Source organism: Chionomys nivalis, chromosome 1 (genome assembly GCF_950005125.1).
Source record: "Chionomys nivalis chromosome 1, mChiNiv1.1, whole genome shotgun sequence".
In the NCBI taxonomy this organism is placed as follows: Eukaryota; Metazoa; Chordata; class Mammalia; order Rodentia; family Cricetidae; genus Chionomys; species Chionomys nivalis.
The window spans coordinates 11495727-11509361 of NC_080086.1; positions in this window are offsets into that span (position 1 = coordinate 11495727).

Consider the following 13635-nt stretch of genomic DNA (forward strand, 5'->3'; position numbering starts at 1 on the left):
TTAACAATCCATATAACTGTCTATTGTAGGACTTTGCATAATAATTGTAATTTAGCTATTAGAGATTCTAAAGGCAGTTATCAGTCATACTCCACAATTCTGGAGGAATCAGTCAAGGCCCAAATTATTTAAAGTATTTTAAATTCTCAAAGAAAAGGCATGCCATAAATTTGAAATATACTGTATCATGACAAGATATTATTTCATAAGAAAAGGAAAATTCCCTCATAATTTAAAAATATATAAGCTACCAAAAAGATTTGTTTTCATCATTTTGGACATGAAATTTATTTTATTAATAAACAGAAGTTTCATATTAAGCATATGTTTCTTCAAAGGAGAAATGAATGAACTAGATGTCACCATGGTGACATGGAATTGTCAGCAAGTCTGGGACAGTTAAGTACAGAGGTCAAGGGTACCAAAAATGAATGAAGTCTCAGAGAGTGATACCTGCAAGTACAGCTATGACTTTTAGACCCACTAAGAGTATTCCATAACTAGAAAAATAATACCTTTAAACATATAAAATCATCTTAGAGTCTTTTTGAGTATAGGCTTATGTTCGAGGTCATAAACTATTTACAATTGAAAATATGGGCCATCTGCTCATTTAATAAAATGCTAATTAGTTCAGAGATGTAAAAATCACTGTGGGAATACTTAACAATGAAAGCATCACAATAGGAACCATGAATTCCATGTACATACAAATACGGGTGTAGACCCAAAGGGAAATAAATCAGTAATTTGAAGTGATCCCTAATCTTCCATTTTCACTGTAGCATTTTTCACAATGGTGAGGATATGGAATCAACTTACATGGTGATTATTTTTAAGCTATATAACTTACATTCATGTTTACTTCGGTTAGAAATGCTCTTATTTTCTTTTTCCCCCATTTTTTTCTTTCAATGAAAATAGATTATTCCTAATGATATTCTTCTGTACTCACAGATTGATTCCTACCCCAGTCTTCATTAGAGAGCTTCCTACTGCAATAGATTGGAGCAGATACAGAGTCCCTCAGTCAAACATTATGTGGAGGAGATAATCGAAATCTCCAATAGGTCCCTCTCCTTGGAGATCAGGAAACCTCACAGAAGAGGGGGAGGAAGGGTCGCAGGATCCAGAAGGTTCGAGAGGTCCACAGAAACATGGTCCACAGTATCAGCTAAACAGAGCTTATAGGGGATCTCAGAGCCTGAAGCGGCAGGGCAATCACTGAGACCACAGGGGTCTGAGCTAGGTCCTCTGAGTATATGGGCATGGTTGTGGAGCTTGGGGTTCTTGTGGGACTCCTAACAGCACGAGCCTCAGACTCTCTTTTTGCCTGCTTTTGGGAGCTTTTTGTCCTACTGGGTTGCTGCATCCAGGCTTAACATTATAAGGAATTGCTTCTAGCCTTGTAACTTATGCTGTGTTTGGTTGATATCTTTGGGAGGTTGACTTTTTTTCTTAAGGAAATGAGAAGGAGCAGATCTGGGCAAAAGAGGGGGAGGGCTGGGATAAGTGGAGGGAGAAGAAACTGTGGTTTGGACATATGAGAAGAATAATAAAAAGAATAGAAAATAGATTCTTTTTTCATATAACATATCCTGATGTAGGCTTCAATTTGAGATGTAAAACCATTTAAATGAATGAGAAGTAAATCTGATACTCACATCAATGTATCAAAATTATTCATTTTTATAGTTATTAATATGGTGAAACAGAGCAAAACTCTTCATTATAACAGGGCTGGTCAGATGGCTCAGTTGGAAAAGGTGCTGCCCACCAAGTCTGTTGACCTGAATTCTAACCTGGGAGCCACAAGGTAGAAGGACAGAATCATCTCTTACATGCTTTCCTCTGACCTCCACATGTGCCATGGCCCACAAAATGTCTTAGTAAATAATTAAATAATTGCCCCAAAATTAAAATTAAAACCAAAACAAAAAATAGAAGTAGAAAGAGAAAGTACGAGGGATATTTCTTTACTCAAATGCACTTTAAGGCTAAAGTTACAGATTTGAGTTGCTGCCAGAATCCATAATTCAGTTAAACAGTAAAATAGATTCAGTTAAATTATATAAAAGTTGGCCAACTTCAACATGGGAACTCATGTTGACATTTCCCAAATAGATGACCAATAATTTGCTTTAAAACTCTTATTATGGACTTTTAATCATTATAAACTACAAGTTTTTGTTAAGAAATTACTCCTAAAATTAAAAACACCATAGCCCTATGGTAGCTGGTTCATTCCAATCTGAGAAGTCTGCACTGCTTCCCCAGGGCCATGGCAACAACTGGGACAAAGCACTTGCTGATAGCCATATCTGGGTCCATAGACCTGATTCACTTGGGGGTTGTGCTGATGTTCATTGCTGTGTTGGTACCCAAACCATTTGTTAAACCACATATATGATCTGCTAGAACATGTGAAGGGATTGGCCTTTCAGAACCATAGATGCAGGATCTCTATGATTCAGGGCAATAGCTAGATATCCAAGAGGGGATTTAGTGAGGGTCGAGCAAGCCGGGAGAACCAGACCAACAATTCATTATACAATGGAAATTTGCAAGTAAAGCTGTTTGTACAAAAGGGTGTACTGAATGATACACAGCATTTCCCCATGACACTAAGATGAATAAAGAGATGATGGAGAGGTGGGAAATAGAGAAGGGAAGTAGGTTTTTGTTGTGTTGTAATAGGAACGGCGGGCTGCGTCCCCGGCACCCGGCCGCCCACATGGCTAGCTTATGCCCCGAAATAATTACACGGAAACTGTATTCTTTTAATCACTGCCTGGCCCATTAGCTCCAGCCTCTTATTGGCTAGCTCTTACATATTGATCTAACCCATTTCTAATATTATGTGTAGTACCACGAGCTGGTGGCTTACCAGGGAGATCTTAACCTGCGTCTGTGTCTGGTGGGCGAATCATGGCGACTCCCTGACTCAGCTTCTTTTTCCCAACATTCTCTTCTGTCTAGTCCGCCTACCTAATTTTCTGTCCTATTAAAGGGGCCAAGGCAGTTTCTTTATTACTTAACCAATGAAACAACAGATAGAAAGATGACCCACCTCCATCATTGTTGTTTATTTGTTTGCTGTTTGTTTTGTTTTGCTTGTTTTTTGTTTGCTTTTAATTAATATTAATATTTTCATTTTATTCTTACTATTTTTCCATGTTTTTTGGAGGGTCACTATAAGTGTGAAGGGCAGAAATGAGTAGGTTTTTGTTGCATGATGTGAAATTCCCAAAGAATCAATAAAAATTATGTTTAAAATTAAAAAAATCAAAAACATACGTTTCAGAATAAAACTAACATAAATCGACAAGTATACACATGAGATATGTTCATGCAAACACCTGAATTCATATATTTTAAAATTAAATACTGGCAGTGCATCAGTGAACCTGTCTCTCATCAGAGGTAGAAATTTCAATGGCTGACAAATAGTGGGATAACAAAGAAAGAAAAAGGGCGAAAAGCAAGCAGATTTGAGGAAAAAATATCTTTCAAAATGATAAAACTGGAAGAAAGTTTAATTCTTGCATGAATTCATTTAAGAAGAAAAAAGAAAAAGGAAGAGAGTTGCAAAATAACGAAAATAAATACAAGCATCATGCCCTTTGTTAGAGCTGAGAACAATGAAGAATGTTCATTACCAGTGTGTGAGCTAAGTGGGTAGATATGATGTCAAATGTGTAGAGGTGAAAATAGGATTCTGTACTCAAAGATTCCGTAGTTTTCAACACGTTCCAGATCCTGGAGATTTAGCTAAATAATACCCATGAATTATTAGGCTATTAGACCTGAAAGCATTCTAAGTGGAAATTTTATATTAAGAGTAGGCTACCATCTTTAATGGTAGAAGTTACACCTGCCACATGTAGATTGTCTGGTGTGCCTTCTTTTCTGCATAGCACTTAGAAAGTCATGTGCATATTGCGCTAGTCATGAAGCTTGGATCATTCTTTCTTCAAAGAGCATAATCTGTATAATAACTTGCTTATTATCATCTGATCAGATTTAATTATCTGTGGATCTTTTGTCTGTTTCTTCTGACTATTTCATAAAATAATTGATGAGACATTTTTAAGATTTATTTATTCATATATATATATATATATATATATATATATATATATATATGAAATCTTTCTTCATGCACACCAGAAGAAGGAATTCAATCCCATTGCAGATGGCTGTGGGCCATCATATGGCTTCTGGAAATAGAACTCAGGTTTTGGAAGAGCAGTCAAGTGCTCTTAACCACCGAGCCATCCTTCCAGCCCCTGAAAGAGACCTTTAAATACATTTAATTTACTTTAATTATTTTAAATGTTGTATTTTTGTGTGTGGGCATGAGTGCAGGTGAGCTGAGAGGCTAGAAGAGAGCATCAGATCCCCTTGAGTGGGAGGTATAGGTGAAGTGACTCGCCCAACATGAGTTCCAGGAACTAAAATTTTATCCTCTTAAAGAGCACTACATACTCAGAGCCTCAGAGCCACCTCTACAGTTGTACAACATTTTAATTCCTAATTCCTATTGAATTTCATATTATTTGGCGTAGAATAGGCACACAAGCATGCTAAAACATATTTACTAAGAGAAGTGTATGTGCACAAATTTATTTCACTATATTGTCTTGTCTTTGCAGTCCAGAATAATTGATAGTGTTAAATGTAAATTGTATTTTGTCTCATATAATTTGCTACAAAATTATATTTAATATTAATTAAATTATTTCATATCTATTTATAGAATTACTACATACATTGTATTGTCTAATTATATTTAGTTGATGGTTACTAAAATTGGAACAAAATAAAAAAGAACAGAAATAAATATGTTTCTCTATGGTGATTCAAAGTTTTTAAAAATAAATCTTTGGAGAATAAAACAAGAAACATAACCAGTAAGGAAAACTGATAATAATGACTAGGAATGGAGGGAAACAGTAGTCAATTATTATTGGTTCAGAAAATATAAGCTTACATGAAATTGAAAAGCCAGTTAATGTGAAATATACCCTATTAGTGCTTTTTTAAAATTTTTGCAACAGTAAGCACAAGGCCCATGTGGGGCAGAAAAACCTGTAGGATTCATTCAAAATATGTAACTGGCACCTCCGGTTCACGGTATTACTCTCCATTTCCCTGTTTCTGTGGCCCAGTGTAACCAGGGTCCTTTCTTCTTCTGTAAACATGGCTTCTTTAGATTCCTCACAACCAGAGGAATCATGTGACATTTGACCTAAGTGTTTGATTCATTTCACCTTGTGCAATGTCTTCTACATTGATCCATGGTGCTGAAATAGTAGAATCCCATTCTTTGTTAAAGTTGAGTGACATTTCTTTGTTTGTAAGTACCATATCTTCCTCACTCATAGCTTGGCTGATGGATGTGCCTCCTATCAGGCTTGCTAATTGGAACAGTGCTGCAAGGACATCTACTACAGACATCTCCTGAAGCTTTTCCTGTAGTTCATCACTTAGGAATTTTCATACAAATTCCTATAAGAGTTTAGCCATTTCACATTCCCATCTTTAGTGTAAAGCATTCTGATTATTTTGATATTTTCATTAGATATTATTTTTCAAAATGTGTTTCTAAGAATCATTTGAGCAGATGTGAGCTGATATCTCTTGGTTTACATCTCCTTGACAACTGGTGATGTTCTATGCCTTTCTTTGTACCTGTCAACCATCTAGATAACTTCCTTTGAAATTTTCTCTTTAAGTTCTTTGCTAGTTTTTCTTTTTAAACAAAGGAGTAGAGTATATTTTATTGATTTGTTATTGAGTTGTCAATGTTTCTAACATATTTTCTGAATTGACCTCTTATCATAAAATGATTTGCATGCACTTATCTCTAATTTTGTAATTCTTCGATAACTTGTTCTTTCCTTTGCCCTCTATAACCTTTCAGAATGATGTGGTAATGTTTTCTGTCTGTTTTCTTATCTGTGGTTTTGTGGTCATGACTGTGATCTGCCAAGGCCAATATCATAGCATTTGTTCCCATGCCTCCTCCTTGGATTCTGACAAAGTTAAGTCTAACATATATTTTTAATCTATAGGAATTAGATTAGAATATAGCATTTAATAAGACTTTGAGTTTATCCTGTTTCATGTTGGCCATCCAGATCTTCTATCACCATTATGAATAAAGCTCCTTTTCCCACTGGCTGTTTACCTCTTAGTGCCCTCTCTGTGTTATTTTGGGCTGCTTGCTTGTTCCTGGCTGCTCAACCCTGAAATAACCACACAGAAACTGTATTAATTAAATAACTGCTTGGCCTATTAGCTCTAGCGTCTTATTGTCTCACTATTATATCTTTGCTTAACCCATTTCTATTATTTTACATTTTACCACGAGGCTCATGGCTTACTGGCAAGATTTTGACTGGCAGCTTGTGTCTGTTTTCTCTGGAGATTCCATGGCTTCTCTTGACTCCACCTCTTTCTCCCAGCATGCAGTTTGGTATTTCCTGCCTAGCTCTACTCTGCCCTATCACAGGCCAATGCAGATTCTTCATTAATCAATGGTAATCACAGCATACAGAGGGAAATTTCACATCATCTCTGAAGACCAAATGATTGTGTATGTATGTTTTCACTTTCAAGCCCTTTCTTCTATTTTTTGTGCACAGTTATGCTAGTACCATATTTTGCAATTGCCATGCTTTGGAACATATTATGCAATTAGAAACTCTAACTCTACTTGCTTTGTCTTTCTCAAACACTATGACTTTTCTGAGAGTTTTGTATTTCACATAAATTTCAAATAATTAAAAAGAACCCTAATAGAATTTTTATTGGAAACAGCATTTAATTTTCAGACCATTTTGGGCAGTGTTGATAGTTTAACAATATAAGTCTTGAATCCAAACTAGACCTTTCCCCTTAAGTTGTGTCTTTCATTAGCTCTATTGCTGCTATGTAGTTTCAGTGGGTGAGATTCAGTGCTTTGGTTAAGCATTTTACTTTTTCAATGATATTTTTGTTGCGTCTTTACAGAATATGGTCATATAATCTGCATCAGACAACAAAGTCTTTAGTGCTTTGGTGATTTTTACTTCCTTTCCTTTACTTATTGCTCTGTATAGAACTCTACTTCCATGAAGAACAGACTTGACTGATGAGGTGTCCTGGTTATTTTACTGATATAAGGGGAAATGCCTTCAACATTGTAGAATAAATAGAACATGAGACATAGACTTCCATAAATGAGCTTTGTAAGTTTGAGGCATATGTAGTAAGCTTTCTCCCCAATAATGGCACAGAGACATAGTTTATTATGAAAGCTTAGCCTTTAGCTGAGGTATGTTTCCAATTAGCTCTTAGAACTTAAATTAGCCCTTTTCTATTAATCTATGTTCTGTCATGTGTGTGTGTGTGTGTGTGTGTGTGTGTGTCTGTGTGTGTTTAACCTTTCTTTAATTTTAGATGTCTAGCTTGCTCTGTGTGTAGCTGGCATCTCTCACATGCCTAGATTCATCCCCCTGAGTTCATTTCTCTCCCAGAAGTCCCATCTAACCACCCCTGCCTAGCTATTGACTATTTATCTTTTTATTACATCAGTCAAAAGCACCTTTGCAAAGACACATCTCCACAGTGTACAAAAAGACTACCCCACAATAGGTATATTTTTATTTCAGTTTATAGAATATTATATTTTGTGGCAGAGCTTTGTCTTTATTAAAGGGTATTGAATTGGATCATCTTGAAAATTATGAATTCTACAATATTTGCTTGGACAATAAGCAAAATTAGCAGGCTACCCCCATAACTATGTCTTAGACTTTCTAACCCTTAAAAGTGTTTTTATTTTTATTTTGTTCTAAGCATCTTAAATTGGCTCATACTTTTATTTCTCAGCAGTTGAAATATTATTCCCATTCCCTATTTAAAACGTAATTATAAATGCATTTCTTGTATTATTGTTCAGTTTGTTTCCATTCAGTGACAATGAATCTTTATGCCTTAAGCAGTTAATGGACCTCCTGATCTGTGTCTAGAATACACGATATATTGGTAGCACATTCCACCCTCTAAATGCCTTTCATGTCAGTATTGGAGATAGCATCAGGCGTTTGAAAGCTGGGGCCTATTTATAAAGATATCATCAAAACCTGCCTGATGTAGCAGACTTATGAATCAATTATCTGAACTACACTGGGTGATGTATCTATTTTAGATTTTAGAGTCATATATTTGAAGCCAAACTACAAACAGATAACCATTCAACAGCCTATCATGATTTTTATCTTCATCCTTATATCTATCAAATGTAGAACCAGCAACAAATCTTACTGATTTTTACTTTTAAGAGTTTTAAAAAAATCATACACATACAAATTATTTCCTCTGATCCCCCTCCTCTGTATACAGACACACAGACAGTGCATATATACACAGTGTATACACACACAGTGCGCACACACACACATCAACTTATTAATTATTTAACAGAAGCTACCTGCTCAGCAAAAAACAAATAAACATAAAATATAAAACCCAAAGGGTATTTTCTCTGTACAAAAGAGGTAGTGGTTAGATTAAGAAGAGTGATGTGTGATCATATGACAAAGATATGGGAATGGTTGACATGCTGCCTACAATTTGGAAAATGAGGCTTTTCACTGTCATAAATTAATAAATTAGAAGACATTGGTCAGGAAGAGAAAAGGACAGACTCAATATTAGATACTGTATATAAGTGGTCTTTGGGGAGCATTCACATAGGCAAGTCATGGTGGTAGAGAGTAGACAAAATTACAATATCCATGACACAGTCTGATTAAGATTGTAGTTTAAAGAGCCAGATAACACAGAAGAAAGACTCAGGGATGAACTGACTTTAGCAAGTCCCCAGAACATGTAGTTTTAGCCTATACTTCCTCTTTCATCCTGACAAACTATTCACTCACAGAAGAGTTGATATAAAATGTGATGACCCTGCAACATCCTTGTAGATCACATAACAAAATAACTGCCTTAGGAGGGTAAGGTAGTATTACTTTTGTGCCCCTAATTGGTACAGAACCTCACATGGAGTGGTTCTTTGGGTCCATGACCACTAGACTGAAAATTAGAGACAGGCATGGATGTTTCCTAGACTTTATTTTCTGAAAGCTCTTTGTGATCTCACCTTCTGAGGTGCTCTGAAGACCAGAGAAGGGATCAAGCTGAAAACATGGGAGCTCAAGATCTTTCAAGAAGCTCTGTTCCTATCAACAGTGCTTACTAGAGGACCCTGTCAGTAATGATTTAAACATGGAATGTCTCCAAGAGACCAGTGTGTGGTGACACTTTGAAGCAAACTAGGAGATATTTTGTAAGATGATGGGAACTTCTATGGGACCTGGATGACATTTGTTGGCAAAGAGAGGCCATGACCTGCTATGTTCAGCTTCTATGTCCTATCTGTTAACACGATGTTACCAGGAATTCCAAGTAGACTGGAATATTTTCTTTCCATTACTATGCCTTATATTCTAGGATGACCATTAAATCTCCTGAAATAGTGGGCCAAAATAAATTCTTCCCCTAACCTTGTTTCGTCAAGCATTTTGTCATAGAAATGAGAATAGCAATTCCCAGTCAATGACATTGCAAGGTGACACTTCAAAGCTGATCTGGTTGATGACATAGATGTGGAGGAAAGATCAATGTGGTGTATGGTTCCTAAGCTGTCAGTCCTCAGGCTGAGTTCCAGACAGCATTCCAAAGTCAGTGCCCACAGAGGGCGAATCCACCACATGGGATTCTGCACAGATGATCTTAATATGCTCTTATGGGCACTATGACAGCTTATCATGGTTACCAACTTGATTGGATATGAAATCAATGAGAGATATTCCTCTGGGTCTTTGTTGGTACTTCTAGAAAACATTAACTAAGAGAAAGTCCCTCCCCTACATTGAGTAACACCTTCTGATGGTGGTCCAGATATAAGGAAGTTTAAAAAACAAAACTTGATATCTGCTCCTCTGCATTGTTTCTGGTGAGGGTATCATGTTTCTGCCACAGATATCCTTTTCTGACATCAGGATGGGCTTCCTTGGCTCTAGATCATGGTTCTTCAGGAATCCTCTAGGCCTTTAGTACTAGCTTCTGCCTATTTACACTGTTTCTGTGTCTCTGCAGTGCACACAGGCATTGTTGAACGACCCAGATCCTGTCATGGGAAGCCAAACTAGTAAAACCTCCTCTGTAACACGTATCCCCTCTGTCAGCTCTGTTCCCTGGACAACTCTGACTAGCACAGTTATTTTTCTTGTTGCAACGACCTGACAAAAAGTGAATGAATTGCAAAGGGCTTATTTGAGGTCATCGTCCATCTAGGCAAAATAGTTGCAGTGGCAGAAGCAGCTTGTAGCAAGGAGTCAGATGTGAGCTTTTGGCTAGTCTCAGTGAGCCCAGAAACTGGGAACTAGGAATTTTTTAATTCAGCTGACTCTCTCTTCTTTCCTCTTTTATTTAGCTGGGATCTCTAGTCAAAGAGATGCTGCCACCCACATTCAGGCTGAGTCACAAAGCCTGTTAAATCCCTTAAGGCAGGACCAAGGCCGTCCTTCCTCTATCTAGGCTGAGCAAGGTATCCCTCCATAAAGAATGAGCTCCAAAAAGGCAGTTCATGCACCAGGAATAAATACTGGTCCCACGGCCAGTGGTCCCACAAACTGCCCAAGGTACACAACTGTCACCCACATTCAGAGGGTCTAGTTTAGTTCTATGATAGTGAGGAGTCAGTGAGCACCCACTAGGTCAGGTCAGCTCTTTCAGTGGGTATCCCCATCACAGTCTTGACCCCTTTGCTCAAATTATTCCTCCTCCCTTTCTCTGACTGTACTCTAGGATTCCGGCCCAGTGCTTAGCTGTGTATCTCTGCATCTGCTTCCATCAGTTGCTGAATGAAGGTTCGGTAGTGATAATATGCTGTTTGTGGTTATTATGAAAGGTGGTATTTCTCTAGGTAAATCGTTCTTATTCCTCACTCCCTGCTTTTCTTTAATGGACTGTATTTTTCTGATGTTGCTTATAAAATCTTACACTATGGGGCTATGTTTTGTCAGTGAGCCTTTTGTCTAAGGTCATTCAAACGGAGTGGATAATGGAAAAAATAAGTTGTACTGTTTACTCCACACTGAGGGAGCTGAAGGACATCTGAGCTTGAAGAACAAAGTCCTAGTTTCTTCATTAATCTTATGGGTGGGCGTGAAGATATTTAGTTCTTGCTCTATTCCTCAAGAAACTGCCCTCACCATATCCAAAATAGTTCAAAACACAGTTTACATATACAAAATATGGAGGAAAAAATAAGCTTCTTCAGGAGTTCCCAGCTATGCTGTCTGGAAGTTCTGCGCATGGACCGAGTTCTCCCACAGGCACAGTGATGCTTATGTCCCTCCTTAGATACCAGGGGAGCACTCAACTCACTTTTAATAAAACTCCATAATGGGCAAAATTCAGTTATTAAATAATTTCCTTTTTATGGAAAAAGCTTTACAATTAACAAGCCGGGTACTGATTCAAATCAGTATCAATTTCTGTGTAGTTATTACAGCTTCCATAAAAATCTGCACTCTATTAACACAGATTAGGCTGCACTTTAAGGAGCAGCATCATTAGGTCTGATTTCACTGAAACAAGAAGCTGGAGTGTGATGCTGCACAGCCTCCTGCTGCTAACGAACAGCAGAGCCCTCCGATAAGAACACAAGCACACACACAGTTCTGTGCCTGAATCTGAGCTTGAGATTTTCCTGGCTTAGGAGAAATAGTTGGTACTTGATAGTCACTCATCTTTTTTATTATAGGCATTTGTTTTTCCTTTAGATTTCCCACATGATTAGCACCTAGGAGCGTTGTCTACTTCCCAACAGGAGATGTAGTTGCTTAGCTGTGTTTGCAAGTCACTTCTTTAAAGATAACCACATATTTGTACAGTTTCACAAGGCTGCTATGTATGCCCTTAGAGTACAACCATGAATATTTTCATATGTGTTCTGTTTGTTTTAATGTGTGTTCTACATATCTTCACAGGTGTATGCGTATTTTTATATTGTTTTATTTATATTTTCATGCAATTGTCACACATGTCTTCTTATATATTATGTACATTTTATGAGTCATGTACGTTTTATTTATTTTCACATGTGCTATATGTTTTCATGTTTGTCCTACATGTTTTCAATTTTTATATGTATTATGTATTTTTTCACTTGACTCTATTGCATATCCTTATATGTGTTGTGGGTATTTTCACATGCATTATACACATTTTAATAAGTGTGTTGTGCATATTTTATATGTATTATGTGTATTTCACATGGTCATTGTACATACCTTCATATCATGTATATCTTCATATGTATTATGCATATCATCCCATGTGTTATACACATTTTCATATGTGTGCTAGGCATATTTATATGTGCCATGTGTATTTTCATGCATATTTTATACATATAATGTATATTTTTATTTGAGTTTCATGCACATATTTATGTGTGTTATAGTATATCATATGAACTATGTATATTTCACATAATCATCATACATATCTTCACATGTATTATGTATTATTTATATTTGTTATGCATATTTTCATATATATACAGTGTACATATTATTTTCACAGACACATGCATATATATGTATATGAAATGAAGATAATCCCAGAAGGAAGTACAAGATTATAATAATAACGCTTCAGAAATATTCTAGCTGTTGTTAAATTTGCACAAATATTAACTACATAAAATATTGTTTTAACTAGGAAAGGGCATTATCTCCTTGTGTGATATATATATATATATATATATATATATATATATATATATCCGTTTGTAGCTTTTAAGTTAGTGACTTTTACTTTTGATTGGGGAAACAGCAGTTAGCAGCCAGTCAGCAGTCCTCTCTACCATAAAATATAAATAAAATACATAAAATATAGATGAAATATAGACGAAAAATCTGTTGACGGAAGTGAAGATCTGCTGAGGTAGAAATCACCAGGGAAAATTCTGGAGGGAGAAAAACTCTTAGATCAAAGATGGTTCCTGCCCTTCTTAGGAGCTGAGGGCATTCCTGAACCTGAGTGTATGAAGCTAGCTGGAAATCCACTGGGAAGCCCAGAAGAAAGCTAATGAGAAGACTGGAGATAACTCAAGAGTTTTGGCTTTAGAGACTAAAGTACACAGTTTCCTTCAATTTAGCATAATTTCTGTATTAAAATCCTCAACCGTATTCTCTGAGAAGTGAAATGAAGGATTTGGCTTCCTCAGATACAGAAAATAACACGAACACATCATCTGAGCTCCTACAATGTTCCGGAGATGAAAGTCTGCAATTTAGTATGAATTTTAAAAGCAAGGCAAAGGACCAATCGACAGGACAAAATCCAAAATAAAAATAGAAGATATAAAACTACATTTTGCCACAATGTTCCGTTGGCATTAGGTGATGACAATGGAATTTCAATGGCAATGGAGCAGTCATGAAAGGAAATCTAACGGGTGATTGGGATTCAAATAAAAATGCAGAACTTAGGAGAATGTTTACTATGGCACAATTCTTGAACTGAAGAACATTAGAGAAGCTTTTAAACACCGAATTAACATTGCAGTTT